The 13,093-nt window shown below is 39.5% G+C and overlaps 1 non-coding gene across 1 annotated transcript; it reads left to right on the forward strand.

The window, feature by feature from the left end:
• Positions 1–245: 245 nt before the first annotated feature.
• trnal-caa (transfer RNA leucine (anticodon CAA)) lies at positions 246–354 on the forward strand. The gene is made up of 2 exons: positions 246–283; positions 309–354. It is a non-coding gene; the product is annotated as a tRNA-Leu (tRNA).
• Positions 355–13,093: the final 12,739 nt, after the last annotated feature.

The following is a 13,093-nucleotide window of genomic DNA, read 5'->3' on the forward strand; positions in this document are numbered from 1 at the left end:
TGATCATTGTCAAATAGCAATTGCTATTGTAAAAAGCATGCATCGTTTATAGCTATAACGATATTGAAATAAATAATCTTACTTTTTTGGGTTGACTTCAATCTGTTTCTTTTTTTACACTTGTCATAACATCATTCATGGAGCAAGTTGGTATGTGCGTAATAAACCCAATCGGGCCTTGATACGAGAACCCTAGTGTGTGCTGAAATAAATAATGCGGTTTTCTACAATAACAAATGGAGCTGGTCAGAATGGCCGAGTGTTCTAAGGCGCCAGACTCAAGGACTGTCTTTCCAATGAATTTTGTGTTCTGGTCTCTAAATGGAGGCGTGGGTTCAAATCCCACTTTTGACAGTTCAATTTTACGTATTTTTAAAAAGAATACATTTCTTTATTTTACTATAAAAAATTGTTTTAAGGAAATCAACAGCAGATACCAAACTGTTGTCAGCACTCAATAACATTTTAATTTCCATTTTAAATCCGACTAAAATAGTGTTCCTAACACAAATTGCATTTTTGTTGTAAACAGACTACTTGTTAACGTCACTGAAAAATATTTTGTCCAAACATGTTATTTAACTTGATTGTTTTAATATTCCAAATAACATATTACTTGAAAAACATCTCCGTCGACCACTGGATCGTGGTCTCAGGCTGGGGTGCGGACCATTGAGAACAGTATAAACGATCTATTACTAGACGCAGCTTACAGGAGAAATGCCCTCGTTTAACATGCTAGGATGATCGACTTCGGCATTCACCAACTGCTGTTTACATTTTCTAACACGTTATGAGGAAGAAAAATATTTTGGTGTCCAAACATGTGTTATTTAATTTGATTGTTTTAATATTCCACATAACATATTACTTTGAAAAACATAATATATTTTTTAATACAGTCCTATTTGAGTATTTAAAATATGGTTATATTCAAATGCCAGCAATGGTGTGTTAATTTAACGAAGCGCCTAACGCCGCTCGGAACGTTCGCATTTTTAAATCCTAACGGTCTCTGCTCAGCTGAGTGGAATGTTCACGAGCCGGTTGCCTAGCAGTGTCTCCCCCTCCTTCTCTGCCCCGCCCTCTCGCCCTCTCTCGTTGCTCCAGCTAGGAGTTCAAATTTAGCTTCGTTATATTAGCACTATTCTTTACTAACTTTTACAAATTAGCTTATTAGTTGCTCACAAACACTCAGTATGCGAGGACTTCATGGCGCAACAGTAGCGCGTTGAACTGCAGCTCAAAAGGCTACGTGTTCAAATCATGTCGAGGTCAAAGGCGCGCTCGTTTTTTAAATAAAAAAAAAATAAATTAATTAATTAATTTCCAAAATATCCTAACTCCCGAATTCCCGGATTTTATGTTTCCAACCCAGGGATTTCTGTATCAGAAAAAGATCCGGGAATCCGGGATTGGATTCCCTAATTATTATCCATAGATTTCCTTTGTTTACAGATGATGCAGCTGGCTGTTTTTCTTTTAACTATTCTCTTTTACTCTGTTGTTGATCTTATTTATGTGTGAGATATACATGCTGAAGGGCTTCAATCTTCTCTTTCATCCTTCCTCTCCTCCCTTAGCCTCTCCCATGGAGTGAGTCAGAGGGAGCTGTCCGGTGCTGAACATCCAGCAGACCAACAGAAAAGGGGCTGAAGCTCCGCGCTTCTCCCAGAGCCAAGGCTGGGCAGGTCACTGATCTCCCCCTCACTCTGAACTCATTAAAGAGCCAGAGGGACGAGGGGCTGGAGACAGTGCTGTGTATCAGCTGAGACAGTGACTTTACTGAAGAATTACACAAGTGTTAAACACCACACAGCAGTCTAGGGGCTTCAAGGGGAGTAATAAACAAACAGGACTTATTATTTCATTAATACCTTAAGAAGTTATATTAAAACTCAACTCAAACAAACAAAACATGCAGTAATTATCAACACTGACCACAAGAGGGAGCCTGTTGTCCATAATGTAGTAGCAGTGAATTATTCTCTCTTTGATTTCATCCCCAGCAGCTATTAAACGCTTTACTGACATACTGATATAAATATTGCTGCATCTTATAATATCAAATAAACACATTAAATACAAATAAAATAACTTTTCCATTGATTTGTATTTCACTTTAGGGGCTTGAAGGATATATTAGGTGGCATATCATGCCTTTAGTTTTTGAACGCAGCTGAAAATGCCTTAAACATCACAGACTGCAGTTCCTAACATTACCCACAAGAGTGAGGAGCTACCAGCATCAAAGTGTAAGGACCTCATTTATCACACAGCGGTACTGTGTTAACATGCAGTGAGGCTCTGTACCGTGTGCTACTGTGTACACCTGCTGCATTCACCAAGCAGTGAAGAGCAACCTAACCCATGGTGAACAATGACAGTGCTGTGTATCAGCTGAGACAGTGACTTTACTGAAGAATTACACAAGTGTTAAACACCACACAGCAGTCTAGGGGCTTCAAGGGGAAAATGAACAAATAGGACTTATTATTTCATTAATTCCTTAAGAAGTGATATTAAAACTCAACTCAAACAAACAAAACATGCAGTAGTTATCAACACTGACCACAAGAGGGAGCCTGTTGTCCATAATGTAGTAGCAGTGAAAGATTCTCGCTTTGATTTCAGCAGTTATTAAAAGCTTTACTGACATACTTATATAAACATTGCTGCATCTTATAATATTAAATAAAAACTTTTCCATTGATGTGTATTTCACTTGAGGGGCTTTAAGGATATATTAGGTGGCATATTATGCCTTTAGTTTTTGAACGCAGCTGAAAATGCCTTAAACATCACAGACTGCAGTTCCTAACATTACCCACAAGAGTGAGGAGCTACCAGCATCAAAGTGTAAGGACCTCATTTATCACACAGCGGTACTGTGTTAACATGCAGTGAGGCTCTGTACCGTGTGCTACTGTGTACACCTGCTGCATTCACCAAGCAGTGAAGAGCAACCTAACCCATGGTGAACAATGCACAGGAAAAGTACCGCATGCGGGTCATTTCAATATAATTCATGATGTTAATGGATGGGAAATGTATGCACATTACATCAGAAATACCGCGAGGGAGGGATTTGATATACAAGACATTATTCACTGAAGGGTGCTAAAATGTTTGGGTCCTCGGCGCGTGTTCAAATACTGTGTTTGTAAAGCAGGCGGTATGTACTGTCACAACATTCAGTAAACAGGGCAGCGCACTGGTGATGCTGTGAGCAGAGCAGGGACCATTCACAAATGAGCTAACTGCCAACCCATCCAATCTTATTTTAGAGATCACCCTAAGGTTAAAGCTTAAGAACATTTATATCATTCTGGTCATTTACCAGCGTTTAGTGAATGAGGCCCTGAGTGTCTTCTAGTGTTACTGAAGCCAGTGAGAACTTCACTGCACTTCAATCATGACGGTGCTGCTGTTTAATAAGCAGTACTGCTGCATTACACTTTAATGAGTGCATTAACCCTTTGCGGTCCATTTATTAATCGCGCGTCAGGCACGCCAGGAATAATTAATTTTCACACGCGCAGTTAATTTTATACGCGCTGTTTAAAAGTATTTTTTTTCACAGTCAAACGGGTTTAAATGGCCCTGCATATCAACAAAGCACACACTAGGCATCTCCAGCCCCTCCCCAGCCTTTTGTTTGCTATAGCGTTCAGCTGTGTAAGAAATAAATAATAATAATAATAATAGTCGTACATACCGATCGATCATCTCCAGATCACTCGTTTTATCACCAAACTCCTCAATAATGCGATCAAAGTCATTATTTTATTACTATAACATCTGAAAAAAGCTCTGCAAATGTCCATGATAGTCTCAGTGCGCTGACGCACTTAGCCAGCTTGTTTATTATGGACGCCCATTATCTGATACCTGATACCATGTATGACTATTCATGAAATACGCCTTTTTTTTTTTTTTTTTTTTTTTTCCGACTTGTCTCGGCTCCTGTCGCTGCCACTCGGCAATTGAATGGTTTTCTCGGCTTTTTCCGGAGAAAAAACGACTAAACACCCGTTTATTGCGTTGCTATAATGATGTCGGACCCAGTCCGACAAAGGACCTGTGAGGAATAATTGCAATGTCGGACCCAGTCCGACAATGGACCGCAAAGGGTTAAGGACTGTGCTAATCAGGTTCCAATGCTACTCTTAATAGCTGGGCTCTATTGTATAGTCCCCCTGTCCTGGGAGTGTTAATGCCAGGGCTGTTACTAATCTTGCTCTGTCTGAACACACAGTGCAAGTACTGCTTTAAACACACACTCCACACTTGACTCCATTCCAGCTGTGTTGAGTGGAATAAGGGCTTGACTGATTGGCTCTCCTCATATGCTCCTATTAAAGCTGTTCTTTGTCTAGTCCTGCTGTCCTGGGAGTGTTCATGCTAAACTGCTAATCTTGCTCTGTCAGAACACACAGCACCAAGCCTGTGTTTACACCACTGCTTGCCTACAAGTGGCTGCTGTGCCAAGGAAGACAATTTGCATAGAAAAGACACTTTGCATTGGCAGCACATGCTTCAGTGCTCTGGGAGTGTTTTATAGCCCTGTGAGTTTAACATTTCATGATTGAGAGCTGTCTTTCATGGCAACAGAATACACAACAACAATGACTTTTATCAGCATCTTCATCTGGGCACTTGTCATTTGCACTCAGGGTAAGAATCATTTAGAAAAAACACTTTTTAAAAAAATCTATTTGTGGGACAATTCTTAATATATATAAATATTAAAAGTAAAACAGGCAAACTGAATAGAATCAAGTGAAAAAGTCTTGAAATGTAATCTGTTTTCATCATTTAATTCAATCATTTATTATCATCTTCTATATTATGATTTATTATTTTCAGAATCCAGTGGACAGTATACTGTGACTCAGACTCCAGCAGTGAAATCTGTTCTCCCAGGAGACACAGTCGCTCTGAGCTGTAAAGTCAGCAGCGCAGTGTACAGCAACAACTACCTAGCCTGGTACCAACAGAAACCTGGAGAAGCTCCCAAACGCCTGATATATTTTGCAAGTACCCTTCAGTCTGGGATCCCAACTCGTTTCAGTGGCAGTGGATCTGGGACTGACTTCACTCTGACCATCAGTGGAGTCCAGGCTGAAGATGCAGGAGATTACTACTGTCAGAGTTACCACTACCCCAGCAGTAGCTGGGTGTTCACACAGTGCTACACACCCGTACAAAAACCTCCCTCAGCTGGACTGCAGGTGAACATTGTTCATTTTCTGATACTTAAATACAAGATGAAAATAAAGTAATCCAAACATTTTACTTCTCTTTCAGTAAATGTATATAAATAAATAAATTGCATATTTAACTTCAAATTGTATTATTTACTTTTTTCATTTTACTCTTTTAATGATTCCACTTCATCAGCAACACATTCTATATACAAACAGAATGATGTTTATTTTTTAAAACAATTGAACTGTATGCATATTGAGATTGATTTATTTATGATTCTCTGGACAACATATTAAAAAAGAAGTCCAGCAAACAGCAAAGCCCAGTATTGCAGTGATGTGTAGTTACACTGTCTGACTCTGTGGAGTCCAGCTGGATATTTTTCATTGTGTCAATCTGATGTGTTTTAATGTATTTTCAAAACTAATATTAATACATAAATGAATAACATTGAACTTGAACATATTGTTAAGATGAAAATCAAGAGACAAATTACTGTTAATTACAATGAACAAACCATGTCTTCTTATGAAATAGAATTTTACACTTTATTCTTAATTACTGAAAAAATATGTTAATACTAGATTGATATACCTCAGATTATAACTTCTTATAACAAAAATAATGCATCTAACTTTAAATAAAAATAAATAAATGAGGAATTCATACATTTCTGAGTGAATTCTTATTTTTTCTTAAGGAGCAGCACATCAGCGTTATTGAAGGCAGTTTATTCTTCATTGTCTTGCCTCCTGTGTCATCCTTGTTACCCACCTGGTCTCCTTCATTCCCTATGTGTGCAGCAGCTCCCTGGCACACATGTCTCAACACTTATAGGCCAGTTCATTCTGAACAGACAGATTTCTAATGCCCCTCCTAGAGAGCAGGAAAGCACTGAGAGGCTAAACATAAAACTACAGGAAGGATAATCTAACTGTACTGTGAGTCACCCAACCCTATCAAGTCCCACCTGTGTTCACAGCTCAGATCTCATAGAAATGTCTGTGACACTTATTGAAACAGAAGTGCAGCGCTTAGAACACATATACAAATAGAACTAATCCACTCTTCTATTAAACTGTGAACTTAGTGTTTGATTGAATCCCTCTCTGTGTTTGTATAACCTGGAAACAGGCATCAGTGCCCTGCCAAGCTGCACATACTAACATCATTCACACTGACCACAAGAGGGAGCCAGAGCACCACTGCTGTCTATAATGTATTATTATTATTATTATTTTTATTAATTTCTTAGCAGACGCCCTTATCAAGTGCGACTTACAATTATTACATGATATCACATTATTTTTACATACAATTATATTATTTTTTACACATCATTTTTACATACAATTCCCCATTTATACAGTTGGGTTTTCTTACTGGAGCAATCTAGGTAAAGTACCTTGCTCAAGGGTACAGCAGCAGTGTCCCCCACCTGGGACTGAACCCACGATCCTCCGGTCAAGAGTCCAGAGCCCTAACCACTACTCTATAGCGTATGCCCTTATAGAACTACAGGGATATTATTATTATTTGTTTATTTAGCAGACACCTTTATCGACTTACAGAGACTAGGGTGTGTGAACTATGCATCAGCTGCAGAGTCACTTACAATTACGTCTCACCCGAAAGACGGAGCACAAGGAGGTGAAGTGACTTGCTCAGGGTCACACAATGAGTCAGTGGCTGAGGTGGGATTTGAACCGGGGACCTCCATAGTGCAATTCATGTGTAATACAGCTCAAAGCACGTTAGAAGCAGAATAAAACACAGAAAAGAAAAAAGGAACAATTATTAAAAGCAGAAGTAACAACAAAACTCAAAATAAAACATGTTAATATTAAGAAAAAGGAATATTATAAAAAAATGTTTTAAATCGAGATTTAAAAATAACAATTGAGAGTGAATCTCTAATAAAAGCTGGTATAGAGTTCCAGAGTGTGGGAGCATTAAAACAGAAAGCAGCCTCTCCCATCCTTTTACGATTCACCCTCGGAATACACAGGAGACCAGCATCAGCAGATCTAAGAATGTGTTCCGGCTGGTATGGAATCAGCATGTCATTCAAGCAGTCTGGAGCCAATCCATTCAATGCTTCTAATACTAGTAATAAAACTTTAAAATCAATCTTATAACGCACAGGAGACCAATGCAATGATGCCAGCACAGGAGTAATGTGAGCCCTTTGTTTTGTTCTCGTTAGTATTCTAGCAGCTGCATTTTGCACAAGCTGCAGGCGTGATAGAGCATGGCATGTAAGTGTCACGAGTGACACATTTGAATGGGTTTTTGTGTGCTGGTTTTTTAATTATTTTTTTTACTGGAATCTGCTTGTCTCAATTATGTGGTTGTGGTTGACTGTAGGTAGAGCATTTTCTCCCTAGCAACTGGAAGTCTCACCTGGTTAGCACCACAGCCAATGGCGGTTCAGACAGGACTATATAAGGGTCTGGATTTGAGAGCAGAAGGGGGGAACAGGAAGTCAGGAAGTCAGGAAGTCAGGAAGTCAGGAAGTCAGGAAGTCAGGAAGTCAGGAAGTCAGGAGTGTGTGCACAGCCTTGGGGAAAGTATACCAAGGAAGATTTATTGTTTTTTTGAATATTTTGGGAAACGACTATTTGGCAACAAGTACTTCGTTGTGGGGATGGACTAGCACTGGAACAACATTTAGGAACGTGTTTGGAGTTTTTCTTGTTTCTTTTGTTGTGTCGGGGCAATACTGGGTGGTTGGTTGTATTTTTTTGTACTTGTTTTTGCTGTGTGTTTTTCTCTCTGTGCATTGGGTGACAATAATTCTTCTATTCAAGAATTTAACAAACATGTTTTTTTTTGGATCTACAACCAATAGTGATTTATTTTTGGACATTTGTTTTTTTGTTTCGTTTGTGGAGCAAGGGACGGGTGTAACTGCTCGGGGTCCCAGTGTTATTCCAGGACGTTTGGGCCCCCCATGGATCTTTGATATGGGGTGAATCATTTTCCTTGATCTCTGGAAGAGGGGAAAAGACAACCAGTTGTCAAGTTCCGTGTTAACTGTTTTGTCTATACTGCTTACCTGTACTGGTTGGCCCCCTGCACCCCCGTCAGAGTGTGCTTGAGGCCTCCAGTGGTTTACCTGCCTTGCCTTTAGGTCTGGAGATAAGCTTCCAGGTCGGGTCCAGTGGTGGCAGACGGAATCGGGACGAGGTCCAGGGAGCGTGACGAGAGAGAGGAGACAAACTTGGGGTTAGGGACCGGTCGCAGGGAAGTGACCAGAACCTTTGAGGTGGAAGGTGTAGTTTACTTACCTGTGTGTCAGTTCCTGACGGCCCCTTTTCTTTGCCCCGCTCTCCTGTCTCAGGTCCTTCGGAGGCGGCCGCTGATTGGCAGTGAAGAGATCCAGCAGGGGGTGGTGTTTCCCACATCGGTGGGAGGAAACGGAAGCGGACCGAGCGAGTCGGGGGAAGCCCCGGGAGTGTGGGGTCTACCCGCCCGGGACTATTACTTTTTCCTTGTTTGTTTTGTCAAACAGTAATTGTCCATGTGCATGAACTTTTTTTTTTCTCTGAGACCGTGACCAACAACAGGGGACTGCCTAGTGTGTGGTGTTTTTTTTTCTTTTTTTGGGCACTCCCTTTGAAATTTTAACTTATTTTTTTATTATTGTGTGGTTTGGTTTTAACAATTTTTACCCTGTTGAGAACAATAAAATTTGTTATACCAGACTCCGTTCCATTGTGTGTGGGAACCCGGGGAACAAAGAACCTACACGGGGGAACGAAATAACTATTTGGTTACTAAGGTCCTTGCCTTACCAAAAACAAGGTGTCGTAGTCATCAGCTACATAGGAACACTAGCTAGGTTATCTCAGGTCACCCTACCTGTGACATAAATCCAGATAATAAAGAGTTACAGTAATCTAATCTAGAAAAAATAAAAGCATGTGCTAATTTCTCAGCATCATCCAAGAACAGAAAAGATCTAACTTTAGCAATATTCCTCAAATGATAGAAAGAGACTCTAGTAATGTGTTTAATATGAGATTCAAAGCAAAGTTCAGGGTCAAAAATAACCCCCAGGTTTCTCACCTCAGATTTTACATTGGAGTTTAAAAACCTAAATCAATGTTTGTCGACTGCATCTGTTGCTTAGAGGCTAAAAGTAGGACTTCTTTCTTATCCTGATTTAACTGTAAAAGACATCCAGCTTCTAATATCAGCAAGACACTTGAATAAGACATTGATAGCTGTTATTGCACCTGGTTTAACAGATATATAAATCTGTGTATCATCTGCATAGCTGTGAATATTCAAGCCATGTTTCTGAATAAAATGACAAACTAATCCAGGATTTGAACCCAGGACCTTTCAAATCCAAAGCAAGAAACATACCGAGCCATTCCATCAAGTCCAGTATTATTTCATTCATCCATCCTCTTCACTTGTTTAAATACCCAAGGTAGCTACTAACCACCTTAGCAGTACTGATTCCACGGTTCAGCTGTGTTCATCAGTGTCAAGTTAACATCCATGAAGCCACAAAACCATCGTTTTTTCTACTTGACTTTTCTTCTTGTAAGCATAGTACCATCAAACGTCTAGTGTTTTACATTCCTATGGGTGATATTTTTTTTTCGGACCGGTCTCTAAAATATTGTCTGCCCAACCCTACACACTCATATCCAGACACCTTGAAAGAAATCCTCATGGTTTTAATAACGTAAAAGGATGATTTTAACATGCAGCCTTCTGATAAGGAGTCAGATGTGCTACCGATGGACCACGCGGTCGAGCGATGATGAGTTTTTGGTATAGTGTGTTCTAGTGCAAACAGCCCAGGTGAACAAGAAAGCAAAAATAATAATACATGCAACAACAAATAAATCTTAAAAACGCACAAATATACATTGTAGTGCAATGTAAAGCGCATTGGACTTGTAATCAAACACAGAGGTGATTCAAAGGCTGTGGGTTCGAGTCCCAACAGAGTCGATTTGTTGGGCCTGGCTGTAGGGGTTTAAAACATTAGTTATTTTAAAAATAAATCTGGGTATAAAGTGTTTTTGGAAGACAAATACAACTTAATATCAGCATGTTCTACCGAGATTCAAACTTGGATCACTGGATTCAGAGTCCAGAGTGCTAACCATTACACCATGGAACCACCAATACAGGTCCCCCATTGCAAGGACTGTCATCAATTTTGCTTTTATTTGAAACGGTTTTAATGTATTATGGCTGTAAACCACATCCGTTCATCTTCCAGGGACAGGTTTCCTGGGAGCCATTGTTTCAACTGCAAGCAAATGTGCATGATCACGCTCTTAAGAACAGGTTAGAGGCTTCTATACCTGTCCTGTTCTGTGAAAAACAGGGAGTGTTCCACGCTATGGAGCCGACTGGAAAAGGAGTGCATGTATTAAAACAATCTGGAAGCAACTGGTTTAACTTGCTGGGGTGACTAAACTTTTATTAGGTCATTGAGTCACACAAAGTGGCTCAAAGGACAATATAAATCAATTAGAGTCTCTCAGCCAATTAAAACGCTGAATTCATGAAGATGCCAATACATCTTTTAGGGGAATTTTTCTGATCTTTACCCTTTGAAAATATTCACGGTAAGTTGAGTCAGCCGAGCCTGTCTCTTATGGCATGAGAATATCTCTCCTGAACCTTAAAATGACAAAACACCAAACAGCACAACTGCACTACACTCTGTGACCACAAGAGGGAAAGAGAGAGTAATAAAATGATGCTCTTTAATCCAGAGCAGTGGTTCTTAACCTGGGGTTCTCAGAGACAGTCCAGGGGGTCCACAGGAAAAAAAAAACTGGAAACTTTTCACTCAACATTAGCAATGTGCAAAATCAAAATGTTTGCTTCTTGAAGGATTTGATTTCACAAAGTTTATGATGGATCTGTTAACCTGCAGCTCTGATTTTAATATTATACAATTAATAATTATTTATACAGTGTAACAAAGCTACATAATCACAGCTGTGGCTAAGATGAATTGTTTGAGAGAAGGGAGAAGAGAGAGGAATAGTTGTTATTATTTATTTCTTAGCAGACGCCCTTATCCAGGGCGACTTACAATCACAAGCAAATACATTTCAAGTGTTACAATACAAGTACAATACAAGTTGTGTTTGTACAAACTCAACACAAACAAAACTATAAGCTATTTTTTTCTTTTTGATTGCCACAGAAAACTTGTTGTTTTCTGAAAGGCAAAGAAACTGCATCAGCTGAAAATGAGTTTAAACTTAAGAGCACTGCTTGGCTAGAAGTGGCTGCTGTGCCAAGGAAGACAATTTGCATAGAAAAGACACTTTGCATTGGCAGCACATGCTTCAGTGCTCTGGGAGTGTTTATAGCCCTGTGAGTTTAACACTTCATGATTGAGAGCTGCCCTTCATGGCAACAGAATCCACAACAACAATGACTTTTATCAGCATCTTCATCTGGGCACTTGTCATCTGCACTCAGGGTAAGAATCATTTAGAAAAACACTTTGTTTTTAAATCTATTTGTGGGACATTTCTTAATATACAGTATAAGTGTTGAAATTAAACAGGAAAAACTGAAAAAGGCTTGACATTTAATATGTGTTTTCATAATTCAATTCACTTATTTATTATAATTCCACATTATCTATTATTTTCAGAATCCAGTGGACAGTATACTGTGACTCAGACTCCAGCAGTGAAATCTGTTCTCCCAGGAGACACAGTCGCTCTGAGCTGTAAAACCAGCACCGCAGTGTACACTTATAACAATTACCACTACCTAGCCTGGTACCAACAGAAACCTGGAGAAGCTCCCAAACTCCTGATCTATGATTCAAGTACCCTTCAGTCTGGGATCCCAACTCGTTTCAGTGGCAGTGGCTCTGGGACTGACTTCACTCTGACCATCAGTGGAGTCCAGGCTGAAGATGCAGGAGATTACTACTGTCAGAGTTTCCACTACCCCAGCAGTAGTGTTGTGTTCACACAGTGCTACACACCCGTACAAAAACCTCCCTCAGCAGGACTGCACAGCGACTGCACTGCTGCAGCTGGGACCTACTGCAGGTGCTGAAGGTGAAGGCAATGAAACGGGACACGGCCTGTGGAGGAGCTCAACTGCACACAAACACACTGAGCTCAATAACAAGGGCTCAAAATAAAAGACAAGATCAATCTGGTAAATATCTTGATTATTCATGTGTTCTAATACATTGCAGAGGCTGAAGGGCTGTCATTGGAGTTATATTTACTAATTTAGTTTCAAATGAAAATGAAAATATAATTATTCATTACTCTGCAGTAAGGAAAAGATAAAGGTACTGAAACTAAAATACAAAGTGAAAATAAAGAAAATCACACACTGTATTTCCCTTAAAGGAAATAAATAAATAAATAATGCAGAGAATTTGACTCGATGTGATTCTACGTTCATCCCACTACAGGTAAACGTTTCAAGATTAAATCTCGTATTACATGCACCAGTACTAATGTGCTTTACTTGTTGTCATGCCCGTGTGGGAAAGGATATGTGGGGAAAACTTCAACAATTAAAAATTCATCTGAGTGAGCACAAGAGTGCAATTAGACAAAAAGATGAAACTCCACCTGCAGCAAAACATTTCATGGAGAGAAGCCATAACGTCCCTGCTTTCAGATGGATTGGCATTGAAAAAGTGATTGTGAATCGTAGAGGTGGAGACCTACATACAAAATGACTTCAATGGGAGTCTTTTTGGACACACCCCCTGAATACACTGTCACCAATTCGGATGAGCGAGGAACTGGATTTGGCAGCTTTATATCATTTAGAATTTGGCCTCCTTTATAATTTGGTTGTTTTTTTCATTAATGTATGTAATATTTTGTTCAGTTATTTATAATCTATTTCA

This window comes from Acipenser ruthenus, chromosome 32, assembly GCF_902713425.1.
Source record: "Acipenser ruthenus chromosome 32, fAciRut3.2 maternal haplotype, whole genome shotgun sequence".
NCBI classification, from domain to species: domain Eukaryota; kingdom Metazoa; phylum Chordata; class Actinopteri; order Acipenseriformes; family Acipenseridae; genus Acipenser; species Acipenser ruthenus.